A 21,460-nucleotide genomic window follows, 5' to 3' on the forward strand; every position below is an offset into this window, starting at 1 on the left:
AATAAAACAAACATACATAGAAACAGTTTTATTCCTTAAGAAAACACGAATCAATTAAAATGGACATTTTTCTCAATCATCAGATTAAAATTAGAGTTTAAACCATACAAAACTTCAAAGAAATAGTCATGTCAGCATCTCTTTAGCCAGAGTTATAGACATAACCCACTTCCCATTGTGAGTGAAGGTAAGGGGTGCTATGAGATTGGAAAAAAGAAAGAAAGAAAAAAAAAAACTAGACTGAAGAAACCAGAAGAAAAAAATGGCTGAAATACAGGGAGCATAACAAGAAAAGAAGAAACACTGCCTAGTCTAGGAATGGGTGTCAGTGCACACTTTTCAGCCAAGCCCAGAGAGTCCCAGCATCATTTTCAACAGAGCATCCCAACACAGCTACGAATAGATAGATCACAAAACGCCTTCACGACTCCAAAATTAAACTAACCATGAACAGCAGCATGGACTGCGGACCCATGTCCTAAAAGGCCAGAGTGAGCTCCATTAGTTCACGCCTGACGTTGTGCTAGGTACGTTTAGATACACTGTTTCACATCCTCAGACCGATGCTCCTTTTGTAATGAGGAAAGCATGATACAGAGGGAGAACCTGACAAGCCAGTGTCACACCACTCAGGTTTTACTGGTACGTAGCTATACCCATCATTTCTATACTGTTCATAGCTGCTCTTGCACCAAACAGCAGAGTTTAGTAGTTTTGGCAAAGACAGGATGACCTGCAAAGGTTAAAATATATACCATCTGGTCCTTTTCGGAAAATGTGTGCTAACTCCTGGTCTAGGGCATTTTTCATCATAAAGTTCCAGAATAAATAAGTACTGTTACATATACTTTATAGTTAGCACTATTTTAAATTAGGGTTGCCAATAATCCACTTTGTACTTTGTGAGAAAAGAAGAATAAAAAACAAAATAAAATATGTCTTTCTTTGCCAATCATTCGACCCATGACTTCATTTCCAGAAAAAATAGAATTCTGCGTCCCAGGAACATTTGGCATATGATAGTTCCAGAAATTAAAAGGAAAAATGTCAATACGTTTCAGGCATTCTTCTTCTGAGGACCAGTTGGGAAGCATTGTATTATATTTATATTTATATTATATTTGTAAATAAAATAATAATGATCATGAATTGAGTGCATGCAATGTTCTCGAAACATCTTCAATGCTTCACAGTATTTTTTATACTCAAAACAACACAATGAGATAAGTGCTTTTCCTTTTTTACAGAAGAGGAAACTGAGGCCTCGAAATGTGAGAAAATGTGCCCAAAAACATCCAGGTTCCCCTGTAACTCTCTGATGATTAGTAAGAACCCACAGTCACACTCAGGGCTGGGGGACTCCAAAGTTGGTGCTAACCCCAGCATGCAGAACAAGGATTCGAGGCTGGAGGCTGAGAAGCAAGGAAAAGGAGGAAGAATGAGCCTCGACTGGACACTGGCACCAGAGCTGGCACCTGGCACATGACATCCTCGCATCCCACTCTCCCCCCACTTAGATGGAGAAGTAAGGTCTGGAGAGGTTGATAAAGATTCCTTGAACTGTTCCCATTCATGGTACCTCTTTCCTTGCCTCTGTGTCTCTGATATGAACCATCCATGTTAATATTAGACATAATTCAGTGATTCTACACCAGCGGTCCAGGACGACTAGATGAGGTGTCATTGGGGCGTGGGGGTAGTTCTTGCTACTGAGACCCATCCTCTCCTATAGCACATCACTCACAACATCATAGTCTTTGTTTTCAACAAGCCCATTGACCCCAGAGACAAAGCATGTCCCATGTAGAGCTAGGAAGAGGTTTAATACTGATAGGGAGGGAAAAAGTGCACACGATAATGCAGCCAAGAAGCTGAGCTGGCCATTCTGGCCTCTGCACTCTTGCTGTGAACTTACGCTCCCATAGCCAAGTACAACTCAGGATGGTCATGTACAGAGCATGGTAAGGGCCTTTTCATTCCATTTCCTCGTCAGTATCCTGGGAAACAGGCAGTAAACACCAAGACAACAGGACAAGGAAATAAATTCTTAAGCAATTAATTATTAAACGATTTCCACACAGGTTCCAAAGATGAGGAATAACAAGAGTAAGTAGGCTGGATAAACATGCTTTTATATGGATCTTATTCTTCCAAATATCTTCTATGTACAAACTCCAAGTGCTAAAACTTAAAAAAACAGAGCTGTTTAACAACACTGTCATACTAGAAGCTCACGAAGGGGCTGTAGCCCAGCCTGGCTAACCAGGGCTGGCGCCTGAGGGGTCCCTTATGGAGCAGAAGGGGCTCTGGGGCTTGTGTAGAAGGCAGGATGCAGGGCATGCAGAAGCCCACCTCACACACCTCTTTCCACATCTGTGTCTTTTCTCCTTTTGAAGGCTGGTTCTGCCTTTATCATTTTAAAAGGAAACACAAACGAGGAAATTTTATCTACACAATCTTGCAGTAGATTAAAAAAAAAAAAAAAAGCTGTTTCCCCTCTTGGTTAAAAAAATAATTTGCAAATCCCTTGAAAATCTTCAGTAACAGTTTCAAGAGGCTGTGTTGTTATCCTTTCTTTCTGAAAAACAGTCAATGTGACATTTCTGTAGGCATCAAAAATAAGAGAATGTAGTTCTCCTGGCCTCAGTTCAAGTAACTCTCCCCTAAGAGTGGATCTGTTTATCTTTGAGGGATATGACAGTCATGTCAAAACCACAAGTTAAGTAGACCATCAACATGATTACCAGTTGATTCAAATCAAAAAACCAGGGTAGCGCCGATGGCATGGTTGTGTTGGACTCTAGTAGACTATTGTGCTTCTTTGATAACATAAAATTCAGATTTTCACCTTGGTTTATCACTGTGATTTATTTATTTCTTCATTCAGCATAATTTATTAAACATGGCCTATATCCCAGACACAGTACTGGGCACTGAGGACTGTTATTCAAAGATAACAAACGATTGGACACAAGAGGAATCCACAGTCAAACAGGACTAGAAGCACAGTGGGATATAGCACACTGGGATCAGCCCTGCAAGCACAGCCCACCCAGGCAGCCAGGGGCACCCCGAAGGCAGAGCCTAGACTGCCAGGTGCAGAGAAGTCTTCCTGGAACATTTCAGAATGCTCAAGTGAATTCCTGAGAAGGGAATGGAAGTTAGCCCCATGGAGACTAAGGAAATGGCATCCTGACAAGAAGCAACGGTGGAAGCCCTGAGTGGTGACAGCCTGTATCAGCCTGCTCGGGCTGCTGTAACAAAGACTGCCGCTTGTGCAGCTCAAACAACAGAGCTGTGTTCACAGTCCTGAAGGCTGGAAGTCGGAGATCAAAGTGTTGTCAGGGCTGGTTTCTCCTGAGGCCTCTCTCCCTGTCTTGTAGGCAGGGCATCTTCTCCCTGTGTCCTCATATAGTCATTTAGCTGTGAGTCCTAATTTCCTCCAATAAGGAATATTGGATTCCAGTAACATTGGATTAGGACCCACCCTAAATATCTCATTTTACATCAATTGGTAAAGATTCTATCTCCAAATCTAGATGTATTCTGGGCTCCTGGGGGTTAGGAGTTCAACATATTAATTTGGGGGTGAGAGGGTCTGGCTCATAACATAGAAGAGTTCAATACAAAGGGCATGGATAGCAGAAGAATGGAAGGTGGTGAGATGTAGCTTTTCATGTCCCTGACCACTGAGGAGCCCAACCGCAGCCCCACACACTTGCCGTGTAAGCATCTGAATGGCTGGTGGCCTTAGAGACCACGATGGGAACCACCCATGGCGCAGGGAGCATATGTGGCATGAGAAGGACTTTCTAATCCAGGTGGGATGTGACTGGGGTAGTGCCTGACCACAGGCCACAGAACAAGGTATGTGATGAAGTGCAGGTATGCTTGGCACCAAAGCCCGTGTTCTGTCTACTTGGCTCAGGTGCTGAGAAGGTGTATGTCTTGGCTTGGGATCCTATAACAAATTACCTGGACACCCTAAACAGCCAACATTTATTCCTCACCATTTCAGAGGCTGGAAGTTCAAGGTCAGGGAACCAGCTAAGTGGTTCCTTAGTGGGGGCTCCTTTCCTGGTTTGCACACAGCCACCTTCTGCCTCTGTCCCCACAGGACCATGAGACAGAGGAAGCTCTGGGGTCTGTTCCTCTTGTAGGGACACTAATTCCATCATGGAGGTCCTTAGGACTTCATCTAACCCTCATTGTCTCCCAAAGGCTTCTCCTCCAAATACCATCACAGGGGCAGTTTGGGCTTCAAGGGGGCACAGTCTCACTCATAGAAGGAAGTGAGGCCAGGGACAGGCAACCTCCACATCCTGAGGAGGACTGAGATGCCTTCCATGGTGAGGGAGAGAAGGATCACCCCAACCCTGGGTGTGGAAACCATGCCGGCTTCCGAGGCCACCAGGCTACACACAGCATTTCGTTCTATCCTCAGAGTTTCCAGGCACTAAGTCAAGCATTTTCTTCTTGGGTTGCAATGCAAGATCTTTGATGAGCTATCTCTTGCCCCAATCTTAATTTATCCAGGTTCCTCTGTAACTCTCTGATTAATTAGCCCATGTCCAGCATTTTGCCTCCGATATCCAGGTTAAGTCTTACTGCCGTAATTGACTCATTTCAAATTTTATGGTGCCAGTATGTATTGGTGGGGAGGGAGGAATACGGAAAGTGTTCTCATTAACAATTTGTTCTTTTTGCTTCTTTCCCACACCCCTTGAAAACAAGAGCAGGTATATGTTTTGCTCATGCAACTCCTCAGAAAGTGCTTTGAAAATTCAGTAAGTCCTGATCTTAGATGGCAGAGGTAGCAGAAACAAAAGGATTTGGAGATCAGACTGAACTAAAAAATAACTCAATAACTGAGTCAAGAGACTGTGTTGTTATCATTGCTTTCTGAAAGACAGTCAATGTGACATTTCCATAGGCATTAAAAACAAAAGAATGTATCTCTCCTGGCCTCAGTTCAAGTGACTCTTCCCTAAGAGTGGATCTGTTGGATTTTTTGTCCTACAACTTTGCTTAATACACTTATTAGCTCTGATAGTTTTGTTGTGAAATCCTTAGGTCTTTCTACACATAAGACCAGATCATCTGTGAACAGAGAAAAAAATTCTTTCTTTTCAATTTGTATGATTTTCATTTATTTGACTTCTCAAATTGCCCTGGCTAGAATTTCCACTAATATATTGAGTAGAAATAGCCATAGTGGGAATCCTACTCTTGTTCCCCTTGTTAAGGGAAAGCTTTGAGTCTTTCAATACTGTGTGTGATATTACCTGTGGGTTTTTCATATATCAACTTCATCATGTTATGAAAGATATCTTTTATTCCTCATTTACTGAGTGTTTTTATCGTTAAAAGAGTGTTGAACTTTGTCAAATGATTCCTCTGCATCAACTGAATTGTTCACATATTTTGGGGTCTTTTTTTCTCCCTGATTCTACTCATGTGGTTTCTCATGTTGAGTGATTTTCATATGCTGAACAATCTTGCATTACTGGGATAAATCCCATTTGTCCTAGAGTATGATCCCTTTCATATGCTGCTGTATTCAGTTTGATAGGATTTCATTGAGAGGTTTCGCATCTATATTCGTAAGAGATAATCTTATAATGTCTTTGTCTGGCTTTGTATCTGTGTAATGCTAGCCTCATACAATGAATTATGAAGTATTCTCATCTCTTCAAATTTATGAAAGAGTTTGGCAAGGATTGGTGTCAACTTTCATTAAAGGACTGATAGAATTCATAGGGAAGCTGTTTGATACTGAGCTTCTCTTTTTTGGAAGATTTTTGATTACGACTCGATCTCTACTCACTATTGGTCTGCTTAGATTTTCTGTTTCTTCATGATTCAGTCTTGATAGGTTGTATGTTTTAGGAATTTATCAATTTCTTGTAAGTAATCCAATTTGTTGGCATATAATTGTTCATAAGCAGTCTCTTTTGATCCTTTGTATTTCTGTGGTGTCAGTAGTAACATCTATTATTTCATTTATAATTTTATTTATTTTAGTCTTCTCTTTTCTTCTTAGTGTAGCTAAAGGTTTGTCAAATCTGCTAACCTTTTTAAAGAATCAAGTTTTAGGTTCATTGGTTCTCTCTCCTGTTTTTCTATTCCCTATGTCATTTATAGTTCCTCTGTTATTATTTCCTACCTTCTTCTTGCTTTGGTTTTAGACTGCTTTTCATTTTCTAGTTATGTAAGATACACAATTAGATTTTCTATTAATATCATGCTTCTTGTTTAATGTGTTTAGAGCTTAAATGTTCCCTCTGACCACTGCTTTTATTGTATCCATAAATCTTCGATATTTTATTTTTATTTTTATTCATTTAAGAAGATTTTCTATGCTTCACAGTGCCAGGACCTGAGCTGGAGGGCAGGGCATCGGCTGTGGAGCAGCCTGAGCAGGACCCCACCTCATATGATGCTGTGGGCTCGTTCCTGGAAAGTTCCAGAGCCAGCCTTACCGTGGCAGCTTTCAGGAGGACCAGTGGGAGGAGGAATTTGAAAAGATCCCACATTTATGAAGAAAGCACCATCAAAAATTGACCTCAGGGAGAATCCTGACTTGGCTTGTCTCCAGTCAAGTATTTTTAATGAGAAGCATACTCCAGAAGAACAGGCCAAGACCTATGAAGATCAGGGCAATGATTACCTTAAAGAAAAACACCACAAGAAAGCTGTGATTTCCTACACTGAAGGATTAAAGAAGATCCTGATTTGAATGCCGTCCTTTATACCAACCAGGCAGCAGCACAATATCATCTGGGCAATTTTCGTTCTGCTCTCGGTGATGTGACAGCTGCCAGAAAGCTAAAACCCTGCTACCTCAAAGCAATAATAAGAGGTGCCTTCTGCCCTCTGGAACTGAAACACTGAGCCAAGGCTGTGAGCTGGTGTGATAAGGGACTGCAGACAGATGCCAAAGAGAAGAAGCTTCTGGAAATGAGGGCTAAAGTAGACAAACTGAAGCAAATTGAACAGAGGGATGTGAGGAAAGCCAACTTGAAAGAAAAGAAGGAGAGGAATCAGAATGAGGCTTTACTCCAGGCCATCAAGGCTAGGAATATCAGGCTCTGTGAAGCTGCCTGTGAGGATGAAGACTCAGCCTCAGAAGGTCTAGGTGAACTTTTCCTGGATGGACTCAGCTCAGAGAACCCCTATAGAACCAAGCTGAGTCTAGACAGCTAGGGCAGGCTGAGGTGGCCTGTGCTCTTTCTGTACCCAGAGTATGCCCAGTTGGACTTCATCTCTGCTTTTCATGAGGACTCTGGGTTTATTGATTATTTAATGGTGATATTTGGTGAAACACCCTCGTGGGACCTAGAGCAAAAATATGGCCCTGATAATTTGGAGATCTGCTTTGAGGATGAAGACAGGGCAGAACTGTACCGGGTGCTAAAAGCACCTTGCTGCGGGTTCTACAGCACCACAGGAACTTTGTAAAAGCCCTGACACCAGCATTTTTGGTCTGTGTAGGATCCTCTCCTTTTTGCAAGAATTATCTCTGGAGCAGAAAGGCGCACCAGATAAGATGACTGAGCCAGGCTCCCCGGATCTCTTCCCTCACCCTCCCCTGCTGGGAACCTAGCACACCTGAATCACTCCAGTGTGTTATTTCTGTTACCTTGGGGACAGTCCTTCCTAGCATCATGGTTGGGGAGGAGCCTCTGGTTTCCCCATACTGGTCTCTCTGGCCAGTCTTCACTTTCTTCAGTTGATATTAAAACTCTGTGTCTTGGCAGGCAGCTGACATTGTCTTCTCCACACCACTGTTCCTGCGGTCTCCGGAGCCTTCTCTCCCCTGTGCAAAATGGCAACTCTTAAGGAAAAACTCGTTGCACCAGTTGCAGAAGAAGAGACAACAGTCCCAAATAATAAGATCACTGTAGTGGGTGGTGGACAAGTTGGTATGGCATGTGCTATCAGCATTCTGGGAAAGTCTCTGGCTGATGAACTTGCTCTTGTGGATGTTTTGGAAGATAAACTTAAAGGAGAAATGATGGATCTGCAGCATGGGAGCTTATTTCTTCTGATGCCCAAAATTGTGGCAGATAAAGATTATTCCATGACCACCAATTCTAAGATTGTTGTGGGAACTGCAGGAGTCCGTCAGCAAGAAGGGGAGAGTCTCAATCTGGTGCAGAGAAATGTTAATGTCTTCAAATTCATTATTCCTCAGATCGTCAAGTACGGTCCTGATTGCATCATAATTGTGGTTTCCAACCCAGTGGACATTCTTACATATGTTACCTGGAAACTGAGTGGGTTACCCAAACACCTTGTGATTGGAAGTGGATGTAATCTGGATTCTGCAAGATTTCGCTACCTTACGGCTGAAAAACTTGGCATTCATCCCAGCAGCTGCCATGGATGGATTTTGGGGGAACATGGCGACTCAAGTGTGGCTGTGTGGAGTGGTGTGAATGTGGCGGGTGTTTCTCTTCAGGAATTGAATCCAGAAATGGGAACTGACAATGATAGTGAAAATTGGAAGGAAGTGCATAAGATGGTGGTTGAAAGTGCCTATGAAGCCATCAAGCTAAACGGATATACCAACTGGGCTACTGGATTAAGTGTGGCTGATCTTATCGAATCCATGTTGAAAAATCTATCCAGGATTCATCCCATATCAACAATAGTAATGGGGATGTATGGCATCGAGAATGAAGTCTTCCTGAGCCTTCCATGTATCCTCAATGCCCGGAGATTAACCAGCGTTATCAACCAGAAGCTCAGGGATGATGAGGTTGCTCAGCTCAAGAAAAGTGCAGATACCCTGTGGGACATCCAGAAGGACCTAAAAGACCTGTGACTACTGAGCCCTAGGCTGTAGAAGTTTAAAAACTACAATGTGATTAACTCTGAGCCTTTAGTTTTCATCCATGTACATGAATCGCAGCTTGCTCTGATCTTCAATATGTCAATTTGGGCTCACAGAATCAAAGCCTATGCTTGGTTTAATGCTTGCAATATAAGTTCTTGAACAAATAAAATTAACTATTGCAGTGTGGGAAAAAAAATCAAACAAACAAACAAACAAAAAAACTCTGTGTCTTGGCTATGACGTCTTTGGACTCCATCTCTAAAGGGACCACCTGCTGCAGTTACCACAGCAACTGACCTGAGCAGCACCCTGGTCTGTGGAGATGCGCTCAGGATCCAGTGACGTGATTCTGAACTTTTGTGGAGTTCAACACCTTAGAGAAGCTACCCCTCAAACTACATATCTCCACACAAACTATGCCTAGGATTCCAAGGCTTTAAAGCTATCCCTCAAACTGCACACCTATACACAAACAAACTGTAGGGTCCAGCCCTACAGGGTCCTTTAAGCCGCTCTCTGCTGGTGTGGAGACAAGAAACTGTAGAAATAAAAGACACAAGACACAGAGATAGAGAAAAGAGAGTTTCGGCCCAGGGGTCCACTGCCAACTGAAGCATGGAGTCTGGCAGTGGCCCCGTATCCACATACTCTGAATTTTATTGAGTACAAAGCTGGGGGCAGGGTAGGTATGGCATGGCATTGGTGGTCAGTGATAGGGTCAATACATCATGGGTCATATAGGTAGGAGCCCAGGACTTTCTAGTAGCCGAGATGAGGTAAGGAGCATAATGCGTCAGCAATTTTCCATACTTGTCAAGAAAGAAAAAAGACAATAAGATTTATATTACTTTTACTGATTATCTCTTCTAAGAAAAAAGGAACCAGGTGCAGAAGTGGAACATGAGAGTGGACATGGAACATGACCACTGAAGCATAGCCTCACATAGAGACAATTAAGCCCCTGGATGTCTGTGGACTTACCTGGCAGCCGTCAGGCCTACCATAAGAGCTTGGAGAAGGAAGGAGACATCTTGGCCATATTGAATGTCTCCTTCCCTAGCTGGCTAAACAGAGGGAGCTTTCCCAGCGCTGGTGCTGCTGCACAGCTGAGGTGCCCTCCAGCAGCCCCTTACACGGGCATGACAGAGGGCTTAAAGCATCTTGCCTTAGGGTCATTCCTTTCACAGTGTCACCCCAGGTTCACACTTCGCAACCTGAAAGGCATTAGTAAAAGAACTACGATCACCTATGAATAAGATCACATATGAATAACTAAGATCACATATGGATAACTAAGATTACCTATGAATAACTACTGTGGTTATATCTCTATTTTCTTCTTCATTATTTATACGGGAATAGTCTGAGGCTTCTGGCTCCTGCCTCGGCACTTTTGGGGTCTCCCCACTACATAAACTATGCCTAGGATTCCAAGGCTTTTAAAACTATGCCTCAAACTGCACATCTCCACACAAACAAACCGCACATAGGATTTCAAGGCTTTAAAGCTGAGAGACCCTGGCCTCAAGTTACTACATGAGCACAGAGGGTAACCACGTGGGGCTGCTGTAAATGCTTTGAGGAGAAATGGGGGCAGGAAAACCACATCCTGCTCTGCATTAATAAAGAACTTACAAACTGAGATCCTTGGTACCCCTGAGAAGATTGCCAGTTTTCTTCATCTTTGCCATACAGAGGACTGTGACAGACTTGGACAGTGGCCTCTGAGTTCCTCTGCAGTTTTCACATTTTAGGATTTTGTGTCTTTTAAACTGGAAAATCTTCTAGCATGTTGCGTTGTGGTTATAGGGTATATTTTTGTCTGCAGCTGTTTGTTGCTCCCTTCCTAAGAGGAGTGCATCTATCCTGAAAAAAAAAGAGTATTTTCTAAATTCTTCTTTGACCTATAGCTTATTTATGAGTATGTTGTTTAATTTCCACATATTTCTGAGTTTTCCAGTTATCCTTCTGTTACTGATTTCCGGCTTCATTCTATTGTAGTCAGACAAAATACTTTGTATGATTTCAACCTTTTAATATTTACTGTGACTTGTTTTGAGGCCTAACATAAGCTCTACCTTGGAGAATATTACATGTGCACTTGAGAAAAATGCGTATTCTGGTGTTCATGGCAGTGGAGTATTATTTACACGTCTATTAATCCCAGTTGTTCATAGTGTTGTTCAAGTCCTCTATTTCCTTACTGACATTTTGTCTCTTTGTTCAATTCGTTATTGAAAGTGGGATATTAAAGTCTCCAAATATTATTGCAGAATTGTTTTTCTCAGTTTATTTCTGTCAATTTTTGCTTCATGTGTCTTGGGGGTTCTGTTTTAGGTTCATGTATGTTTATCATTGTCATATATTCTTGATGGATTAACCTTTTTTTAACATGCAATTGTCTTGTCTTCTATGATAAATTTTAAAGCCTAGGCAGCACATTCAGCAGTCCTGAGGATCTGTCTCTTGCTTCAACAGTGTTTGAATGGAACAGATCTAGGGACTTTCTTTCTTCCAGTCTCCAGCCACCTTGCAATCTCCTCTTCATTTTCAACCTTCAGGACCATCTTCTCAGTCATCTCCTGCTTCTGGGACCAGCCAACACCATTTTTGTGGTTAGCTCCTTCTCGCTGACAACCATGAGTTCCCAGATTTATCAGGATTATTCCATTGAGGTGGAGGCTGCCATCCTCTACCTGGTCAATTTGCACCTGTGGGCCTCCTACACCTATTTCTGTCTGGGCTTCTATTTTGACCATGATAATGTGGCTCTGAAAGGCATGAGCCACTTCTTCTGCAAATTGGCTGAGGAAAAGCATGAGAGCACCAAACATTTCCTGAAGATACAAAACCAGTGCGGCAGCATGCCATCTTCCAGGACATCCAGAAGCTGGCTCAAGATGAGTGGGGTAAAACTCTGGATGCCATGGAAGCCACCATGGCCCTGGAGAAAAATCTGAAGCAGGCCCTTTTGGATCTTCATGCCCTTAGTTCTGCCTGCACAGATCCCCATCTCTGTGACTCCTAGGGAGTCACTTTTCAGATGAGGAAGTAAAACTCATCAAGCTGACCAGAGGCTGAGCTGGGTGAGTATCTCTTTGAAAGGCTCACCTTCAAGCACAACTAGGAGCCGACTGAGCCCAGCAACTTCTCGAGGTCCCCTTGCAAAGTAACAGGGCTTCTGCCTAAACCTCTCTCTCCAGCCACTGGGCAGCTTTTTAACTACCCTGGAGCACTCTTTCAGGCCTTGGATCAAACTGAAATAAAGATTTCAGAAGCAAAAAAAGAAAATTTAAAGTCTATTTTGTCTAATAATAGCAGAGATATCCCAGATCTCTTTTGATTAGTATTTGCATGAAATAAGATATCTGTCCTTTTATTTGCAGCATTTTTGTGTTTTTATAGCTAAAATAAGTCTCTCGTAGACAGCATACAGTTGGATCATGTTTTTTTAATACATACTGAAAATGTCTGCCATTTAATTGAATCATTTGATTCATTTATATTTAAAGTAATTACAGTCAAAGGAAGACCTTTTTCTCTCATTTTGCCATTTATATTCCGTAAGTTTTGTTTATTTTCATTTCTCAATTCTTTCATTATGGACTTGCTTTTTGTGTGATTGATTTTTTCTAATCCATTTTGGTTCTATTCTTCTTTACTTTTCTGCATAGTTTTTAATTGTTCTCTTAACCTTTTTAAGTTATTTCCCTTATTTTTTTTCTACCTCACAATTTGGAGATTGTAATTAACATTTTAAATCTATAACAATGTAGCTTGAATCAATACCATCTTAGTCAGGATTATGCACAAAACCTCTGCTACTATACAGCCTCATCCATCCCTTTGTTATTTTTTTTCCATTTATTTATTTTATTGCATTTTAGGTTTTGGGGTACATGTGAAGAACATGCAAGATTGTTGCATAGGTACACACGTGGCAGTATGATTTGCTGCCTTCCTCCCCATCACCTACATCTGGCATCTCTCCCCTTGCTATCCCCCCCAACTCCCCACCCCCCACCGTCCCTTGTCACAGATTTTGTCTTTACACATTGAGTACCCATTAACACGAATTTATATTATTTTTGGCATTTGAATTTTAAGCCATATAAGGAGAAAAAAAAGGAAAGAGAAGTTACAAACCAAAAATACTATATTTGCTTGTATATTAATCTCTGTAGTTGCCTTTACCAGTTTTCTTTAGTTCTTCCTACAGCTTTGAGCCTGTGTCCTTTTATTTCAACTGAAAGGAATGCTTTTAGCGTTTCTTGTAGGACAGGCTTACGAGTGTTGAACTTCCTCAAAGTTTATTTGTCTGGTAATGTCTTAATTTCTTCTTCATTGATTAGTTTTGCCAGACGGAATTCCTGCTTAGCAGGGTTTTTTCTATCAGCACTTTAAATATGTTATCCCACTTCCTTCTGCCCTCCATGCTTGCTGATGAGAAGTTGACTCTCATTCTTATTTACGATTCCTCGTACAAAAATATGACAAGTAGCTTCTTACTCCCTGCTTTCAGGATTCCTTTTTGACTTTTTCTTTTGAAAGTCTAATTATAATGTGTCATGGAGTCTTTGTGTTTATTCAACTAAAAGTCCATTGAGTTTCCCTGATATGCTGATGTATGTTATTTCTCACATTTGAAAACTTTGTGCCATTATTTCTTCAAATAACTTTTCTGCTCCTCTCTCTCCTCCTTCTTCTTGGATTCCCATTATGCATATAATAGTACACTTGATAGTGGCCCACAGGCCTCTTAAGATATGTTCATTTTTCTTCATTTCTTTCCACTCCTGCTTCTCAAATTGAATAATCTACATTGAGGTATTTTAAGCTTACTTTGAAATTTTGAGGCTGCTTTCTTCTTTCTGTTCAAATTTTCTGCTAATCTCTCTAGTGAAGTTTTTGTTTCAGATTGCGTTTTATAGCTCCAGAATTTCTGTTTGGTCTATTCTCATATTTTCTATCTTTGTTGATAATCTGTATTTGTCTAGGCATTGTATTTATGGTTTCCTTTGTCTATGGTTTTTCTTTATCTCTCTGAGCACATTTAAGATGGTTATTTAAAGTCTTTTTATAGTAAATCCAGTGTCGGGGTTTTCTTGGGGACAGTTTCTGTTTATTTATTTTTTCCTGTGAGTGGAACATACATTCTTGTTAATTTGTGTGTGTTGTAAATTTTTGTTGATAACTGGAGATTTTGAATATCATAATGTGTAACCCTAGAAATCATAATCTTCCTCTCCCCAAGATTTGCTGTTGCTACTTGCAGGTTGTAGTTGTTTCGTGACTCTTCTAAATTCTTTTATAAGACTGTATTCTCCGTTATGTCTAGTCACCGAAGTTCCAGTTCTGTTAACTTACTGGTCAGCTGGTATTTTAACAGAGATTTTCTTAAATGTCCAAAGCCAAGATAACAAAAAATACTCCAAGTCTTTGCAGACTGACTATATGTCTGAGCATTCCTTTAAGGCTTAGCTAGGCCATTTACACTAGTTTAATGTCTACTTTGAGCTTCACAGGAGCCTAAAGACAGGAGCCAGAGATGAAAGTTCATGGTGTCCTCCAGTCTTTTCTGAGCATGTCTAGTTCCTGGCAGTTGTGTGGACTTCCAGATTACCCAATTATGTGGAATCTATTGAAATGTTTATTCTCACATTTATATTCTTTCCCTGACTTTTCTTAGCCTTTCTAGTCTGTCTACTGATTTTCCTGCTGTCATATTCCCCAGACAGCAGCAGTGAATATATTTGCCTCAAATCCTTCTTTAAAACGCCACCCAGGAGGCTGCTTCAGCCCTGAGAAAGTTCAGAGGCACATGAAACAAAGGTAATCCCCTGTCAAATCACTCAGAGAGCCGCCAGACAGACATACAATCATAATTGCTTGAGACTAAGGCCTGTGGTGCCTCCTCTGGGGCCATCAAGTTATCTCAGTAACGCGGGCAGCCATCCCCATAGCTGCCACCAAGCTGGAAAGTGGTAAGTTGTACAGGTAAGTTAAAGCACCACAATACTCTTTTACTGAAATTTAGGATCTTCTTTCTTTATGAAACATTTCTTCATTATTATTTATATTTTTTATTAGATTCCTTAGTTTTAAAAAGTTATTCCTAATAGTTTGTGCCACTTCATTGTTGCTTTAGTGAAGAAACAGTTTTGGAGTTCCCTGTTCTGCCATTTCCTGCTTCTGATTGACATTTTAAAAGAATCACAGGCTACCGTGTTAAGAGGAAGCAATAGAGAGGGCTGAAGCTGGGAAGCTAACAGCAATAATGACATGAGACATGAGGGCGCCTTAAATGGGGAACAGTGGAGGTGCTAAGAAGTGATTAGATTCTGAGCATATTTAAGCGGTACAGCCAAGGGACTTGCAGATGGATTGGCATGTAGGCAATAAAAAATGTGGAGTGGAGAGGCCTAATAAAGGGGAAGGATGAATTTGCCTTTACTGAGCTGGATTCCTGAAGGAGTTTTCTGACTGGTCTCCCCGATTCCATGTTCAGTCTTCTATGATCCATTGTCAACAGAGTCGTTGGAGTGAACCTTTCAAAATTGAAGTGAGATTATGTTACTCCTCTGCCCAGTGTCCCATCCCAAATCTTTACAATGGCCGACAGAGTCCTAAATAACCTGACTCCCTGCAACCACTCTGTCCACACCTCCTAATTCACCCTATTCCAGCTGTCATCCACTCTAGCCTTACTGTTCCTACAAACCACCATACGGGATTTGTAACTCAGGGCCTTTGCGTTTTTGTTCCGTGATATGTGTGGCTGCCCCTTCATTTCCTTATGTCTCTATATAAATGTCACTTTATTGAATATGTCCTTTTGTCCACCTTCTGGAAAAAAATGGCAAATTTAGCCACTCCAAATGTCCTGAGGCTTCCTCTTATCTTATTCTGCTGTGTTTTCCCACAAATGTGTCTATAGTTGTTTCTTTCATTGATGATTTGCCCTCTGCTCACTCTTGCCCCATAGAATGTAAGCTCCATCTGCTCTGTTTTCCTCACATCTGTGTCACCAGCACCTTGAAAAGAACCTGGCAAGACAAAGAACAAAGTTAAGATTTCCTGAGTTTAGAAATTGAGATATGCAGTTTTGTGTAAGACACGATCATTATGTTGAGAGATTCCACAGTGTAGGAAGGAAGAGAAACAAGCCAACTAGTGACTAGATGCAGTGGATGGGGCCTGTATTTCAGAAGAACACAGAGGAGGGATGTCAAAGGAACAGTTCCAGGACTCACTAAACCAGGTCAGAGCTGCAGCAGTTCACCCCCCAGCCTCCATCAGAAGGATGCCGCCATAATTACTGTTTTCAACATAAGGTTTTATTGGAAAAAAAGCTTCTGACCCTTAGAATGGTATTTAGATGCTACTGATCTGCCCAGACCCTGTTAGTTCATAATGCATATCGGTTTAAACTAATTAATACATTATGTCCCTTGCTCTTGGGCAAATTCTGCCATAACCTGCTGAGAGGTCACAGGGCATGACCATCTAGCTCAGCAACTCTAAAATGAAGGTGTTAGAGGAGGTTGCCTTGGTAGTGACCTTCGTCTCCAAGTCTGAGTCCAGAAACATTTGGCCAAATTGAAATTATATGTATCCTTATAACATAAAATGGTGAAAACCAAGAATTTATCAGCTACTTTATTTCTCCCAAGAGACTTTCAGGCATCTCTTTGCTTTTGTTATCATTCTTTGTATTAAATTTAATGAGCAGATGTGATTTATGCCATGTGTTTATAACAGCCTGAACTTTAATATTGCATTTTTCATCACTGGCTTCCTTGCATTTGAGATATTTTCACCAGGTTTAGAAAGACTCTTTTTTGTTTTGTTTACAACAGATGGTAGAGAAGTATAGCCAAGAAAGAAAAGAGTAATGAGGCTTATCTCCATATTCTCCACTCAGTTTCTCAAATAGATCTGGAAAATGCTACAGGCAGCCACATGAAGAGCACAGGAATGCAAAGGGTCATTCTTTCATAAAGACACACAATCTTAGGGTCATATTTTTCAAACTGTGGTTCATTCATGCAAGAGCTTTTTTGAGTAATTGTTATAGAGTGAAATGCAAAAACAAATAACATGGAGGTCCCTACCATTAAGAGGCTTACTGACAGGCTTGAAAATAGGAATTGTCACTATTTTTAAATACCATGCTAGGAACTAGAGAGCGTTTCCTAATGGCTATGGGTGTTTTTAGCGGGGAAGGGTTGACAAAAATATCCTAAAAGTGATCATGATGATGGCTGCACAACTCTCTGAATATACTAAAAACCATTCAACTGTCCAATTTAAATGGGTGAACTATATGATGTATCAATTATATCTCAGTGAAGCCATTTAAAATAAATGTGACATACCAGGGGTCTGCACAAAGCCTTGTGGGGGCACTGAAGACACAATGGTCAGTCCTTTGCAGGGGAGATGTTGGAGAAAGTAGGACAGAAACATCTCAATACAAAGGTCAGACTCAGATATTCAAGTGTAATCCCTCCACATGTGTGTGCAAACACATCTGAAACTCACTATGTCCAAAGCCAAACACCAAATCTCTCCTCCAGACCCACTCCATGTGAAGGTTCCCCATCTCAACACCTGTGATCTCATCATTCCAATTGCTTAGGACAATGTCATTGGAGTCATTCCTGACTTTGATCTTTCTTCCACAGCTCACAGTCATCAAATCCTGGTGACTCTCTCTAGTATAATTCCTAACTCCACTCCCACCTTGCACTTGAATTGCTATGTCCCCTTTCTCACTGGCGTTGCTGGGTTCAACCTTGTCTTCCCTGAAGTCTCTTCTTGATACAGCAACCCAAGTGATACCTTCAAACTGGAAGTCAGATGGTGGTACTCCTCAGAATGCTGAGAAGCTTCCACCTTGTCTAGGCAGAAGTCCTTCTGACCCGGCCCACCACAGGGCTGGTCTCACGTGCATCTCCTGGAAGCCACCCAGCCATGGCGTGTCTGCATTTCCCACCTTCCTTGCACTCCTTTCAGATAGTAATATTTGTGAGTCTGCAATCATATCACTGGTGGGACCTCATTAACTTATGAATTGGACGACTTTGCAAGAAAAAAAAGAAGCTTTTCGAGAGATACCTTACCATTTCTCAAAGAACAGGCTATAAGAAGAGTTTGAGGTGAGCTGAAGCAACCTACATCTGGAAATGAATCACTGCAGCCAGAAGAGGTCAACAGTGACAAACAGAAGCCTGGGAGCTGCCTGCCTGGCCCAAGGTCACAAGCTCATTAGGGCTTGGGTCAAGTGTACTGGGGGGATTGATTATCCTTCTTTGCACTGTACTATTGCTATTTGAGAATATGCAACTTTCTTTTTCTAATCCTGGCAGCAACTTCCTGAGCTGTGTGGTTAGTTAGGGTACAAAGAGAATCAAAACATTATACAGAGAGAATAAACAGATGGGTATGTCCTGTTTATTCTGCCCTACTGCTCATCCTACATGGCTCACGGTTCCCTGAGTGTGCTCTGCTCCCTCCTCTCCTCTCCCTCAGACTTCTGGCCCCCAGTTACCCCTCTCATTGCCACTGTCACTGGCATGTTCACTCTGAGTTCTACATACACATTAAACATAATGTCTGAAGTCTTTGCTAGATATAAAATCAGACATTTTTGGAATCTTCTTATGAGATTATTATTTTCCATGTTATTAATACATCAGTTAATTGGATACCTTATTTGAGAACTTAAACTTGAACAGAGAGTATTTATTGTATGGTTTGTGCTTCCATTTTTTTAGGTGCAGGAATCCAGCTTTCCTTGGTTATCCAAGATATGTGATTGAAGGCTCATGCTGTCCAATCCCTCTCAAAGTGGTAGAGCTGAGTGCTTGTCTGTTTCTTCACATGCAGAGGGTGATCCTGATTTTTGGGAGGAGAATGCGCTAGATCATCATAGATCCATCAAGCTTCAAGGGTAAAGGAAACACCCTCCTGTTAATGCTTACTATGTGGTGTTTCAATCCTCTTTGTATCCAGATTAATCAAGGTTCAGCTCTGGAAGTTTCTGATAACATTAGAATGAGGGAGTTCCACGTTTGCAAAAGTTTTGCAGATGGATCTGGGATATGCTAATGTTCCAGTCCTCACAGGGATGCTTCCTACCTGTGGAAGTGGGCAAGCCTCTGGGACCAGAGCTCTTTTCCTGGCAGATGCTGAGAGGCTGACACTTTGTCTTCTCCTCCTAGGTTTCTGGGACTCCATTCTCCTGTTCGGAGGACAGGACAGTGAGTTTAGACATGATGCAAAACTTCAGAACAATGGCGGCATTCCAGGATCCAGAGAACCTTTCAGAGCCTGGCTAGCTGTAGCATTCTGTACTTTCCTGAGAGTATGCCCTGTTCATCACAATCTGACTTCCGAAAATCTCATCTCCTCCCGACCCATTTGCAGACTGCCTCCCAGGAGTGTCTCTGGGGACAGAAGCACTCATTATTCTGCAATCTTTCTCAATAGTAGAAAGATTCTCAGGACCCTTTTATTCTAAGTAGCATAAATCCCGCTCAAACTGGCTTAAGCAAAATACAAACAAAAGGTACTGCTGCAAGCTCAGGTGTAGACTTCAGGAAGAGCTGCATCCAGGAACTAAACACTACCAAGCGTGTGTGCAGTCTCTGTCTCTCTCCAAACCTTAGTTTTGCCAACTTGCATTTGGGCTTTATTTCAGGCTCCAGTGGGACCTATCTGACAGAAAGAGCAGTCCTCTCCTATGTCTAAGATTGGCTTTAGTGAATGGACTTGGATCCCTATGTCAGAAAGAGCAAGCATGCTGATTGCTGAGACTGGGGAGAGGTAAACTCCCCAACTAAAATAGGGAGGTCTTACAAAATAAGGAAAAATAGACACTCATACCAACTTAATTTTCAGGATGACCCTTCTGGACCGTTCCTATTGTCATCTTGGTGTCTGTACCTCTTAAATCCCTCACTCATGATGGGCTTCATGCCTTTGCTGTGTTGTTATCTATTAGCTGTGAGCTCTGATCTCAACAAGACCTTGGCTACACTCTTCAGGCTTCTCCCAGCCTCCACTTTCAGAGCGTTATGTTGTCCCGGGTTCCTGCCAATCTCACAAGTCTGGTTACTGATGGGTCAGAGTAGCCATGATAACTCCCATTGCAGTGCTCCTCCAAGGATCTCAGCCACCATGAAAGGTCCACGTTCCTGGGGTGTCACCTTTGTTGTCTGGGACACAACCTCATCACTGTCATGTCTTAGATGCATCTGTCACCATCCCCCAACATCTCAAGTGCCCCCAGGCAATGAGTGAAGTCTGGCTCCACCTCTTCGGCAGGTCACCTGCTACTGCCTACTGGATGGAATGTTTTTTTTTTAAATAAACTTTGTATTTCAGAACAGACTTAGATTAAAAAGTCACAAATTTAGTAAATAAAATTTATGAAAACAGTGAAGAGATTTCCCATGTAATCCATACCCAGTTTCCCCTATCATTAATGTCTTACATTCATATGGAACATCTGTGATAATTAATAAACCAATATTGATAAATTACTCAGGTTCCCTTGGTTTTTACCTGATGTCCTTCTCCTGTGCCAGGGTACCACATGACATTTAGTTGTCATATCTCTTGGCTCTCAGTTTTCTGGTTTTTGATGACTTTGACAGTTTTAAGGAGGACTGGTCAAGTACTTTGTAGAATGTCTCCAAAATAGGGTTTGTCTGATGGTTTTTCCATGATTAGACTGCGGTATGGGTTTGGGGAGGAAGTCCACAGCAGTGAAGGGACTGGCATCACCTCAAGGGTGCACATTGTCACTCATCACTATGGGTGCTGGCCTTGACCACCGGGAGGAGGTCCTGTTAGTTTCTCCACCATAGAGGTCCTCTCCCTTCCTATTTTCCATGCTATACTCTGTGGATGGAAGCTGCTCTGTGTGCCCCAGCCTGAGGAGTGGGGAGTTTGCTCCATCTCCTGAGGTGATCATTAACCTCACACACACACGTACACTCGGCCCCCCGGCCCCAGGACTATGGATTCCTCACTTCCCTGCCACTCTGTGAAGTGCAATGACTAATTGTAGAAGGTGTTCAGTAAGCACTTGTGAATGGGACTAACCAGTTGCATCGCCTGGGAAATCTTTGCTCCCTAGGTTGGCTGACACCCAAAGGTTAACGGTGTCTCTGGACATCTTTCAAGGCCCCCATGTCGAAGTTAGCTATGGAACAGCCGGAGAGTGCTCATGAGCATCCTTGGCACCAGAGTGCGCAATGAGACCTCAGAGAATGTGCACTTCCCAGCTAAATTCTGCAGTACATGTTGCTCCCCCTAGCTCAGAAGAAAGTAGGTCCACACTTATAAACTAGGAAGGACTAAAATTGGCTTAACTTTTTCTCTGGGTTTGAACTTGTGTCATGGGTGAGAAGAAACTCAAGTGTCCTATGTACTCTCCAACATCAAAGGTCGACCTCACCTGCTCTCACAGGTGACCCCTGTCGGATGTCTTTGACACGTCATTGGACTGTGTTGGCTGAATGTGGTTTAAAACCTGCACAAGTGTCCCTATTACGGCCCACATAGTATTTAATAGAAATAAAAGTGACTTCATCTTCTGCCAGCCTA

The 21,460-nt window shown here is 42.0% G+C and overlaps 3 pseudogenes across 1 annotated transcript; all 3 read left to right on the forward strand.

Annotated features, from left to right (window-relative positions):
• Positions 1-6,523: 6,523 nt before the first annotated feature.
• On the forward strand, positions 6,524-7,595 carry LOC116527345 (annotated as a pseudogene).
• A 167-nt stretch (positions 7,596-7,762) lies between these two features.
• LOC116527346 lies at positions 7,763-9,028 on the forward strand (annotated as a pseudogene). Its single transcript, XR_004258503.1, has one exon. The product of XR_004258503.1 is annotated as an L-lactate dehydrogenase B chain pseudogene (transcript).
• A 2,453-nt stretch (positions 9,029-11,481) lies between these two features.
• LOC116527439 lies at positions 11,482-11,923 on the forward strand (annotated as a pseudogene).
• The last annotated feature ends 9,537 nt before the right edge of the window (positions 11,924-21,460 follow it).

This window comes from Sapajus apella, unplaced genomic scaffold, assembly GCF_009761245.1.
Source record: "Sapajus apella isolate SASKATOON/1434 unplaced genomic scaffold, GSC_monkey_1.0 scaffold54, whole genome shotgun sequence".
NCBI lineage: Eukaryota > Metazoa > Chordata > Mammalia > Primates > Cebidae > Sapajus > Sapajus apella.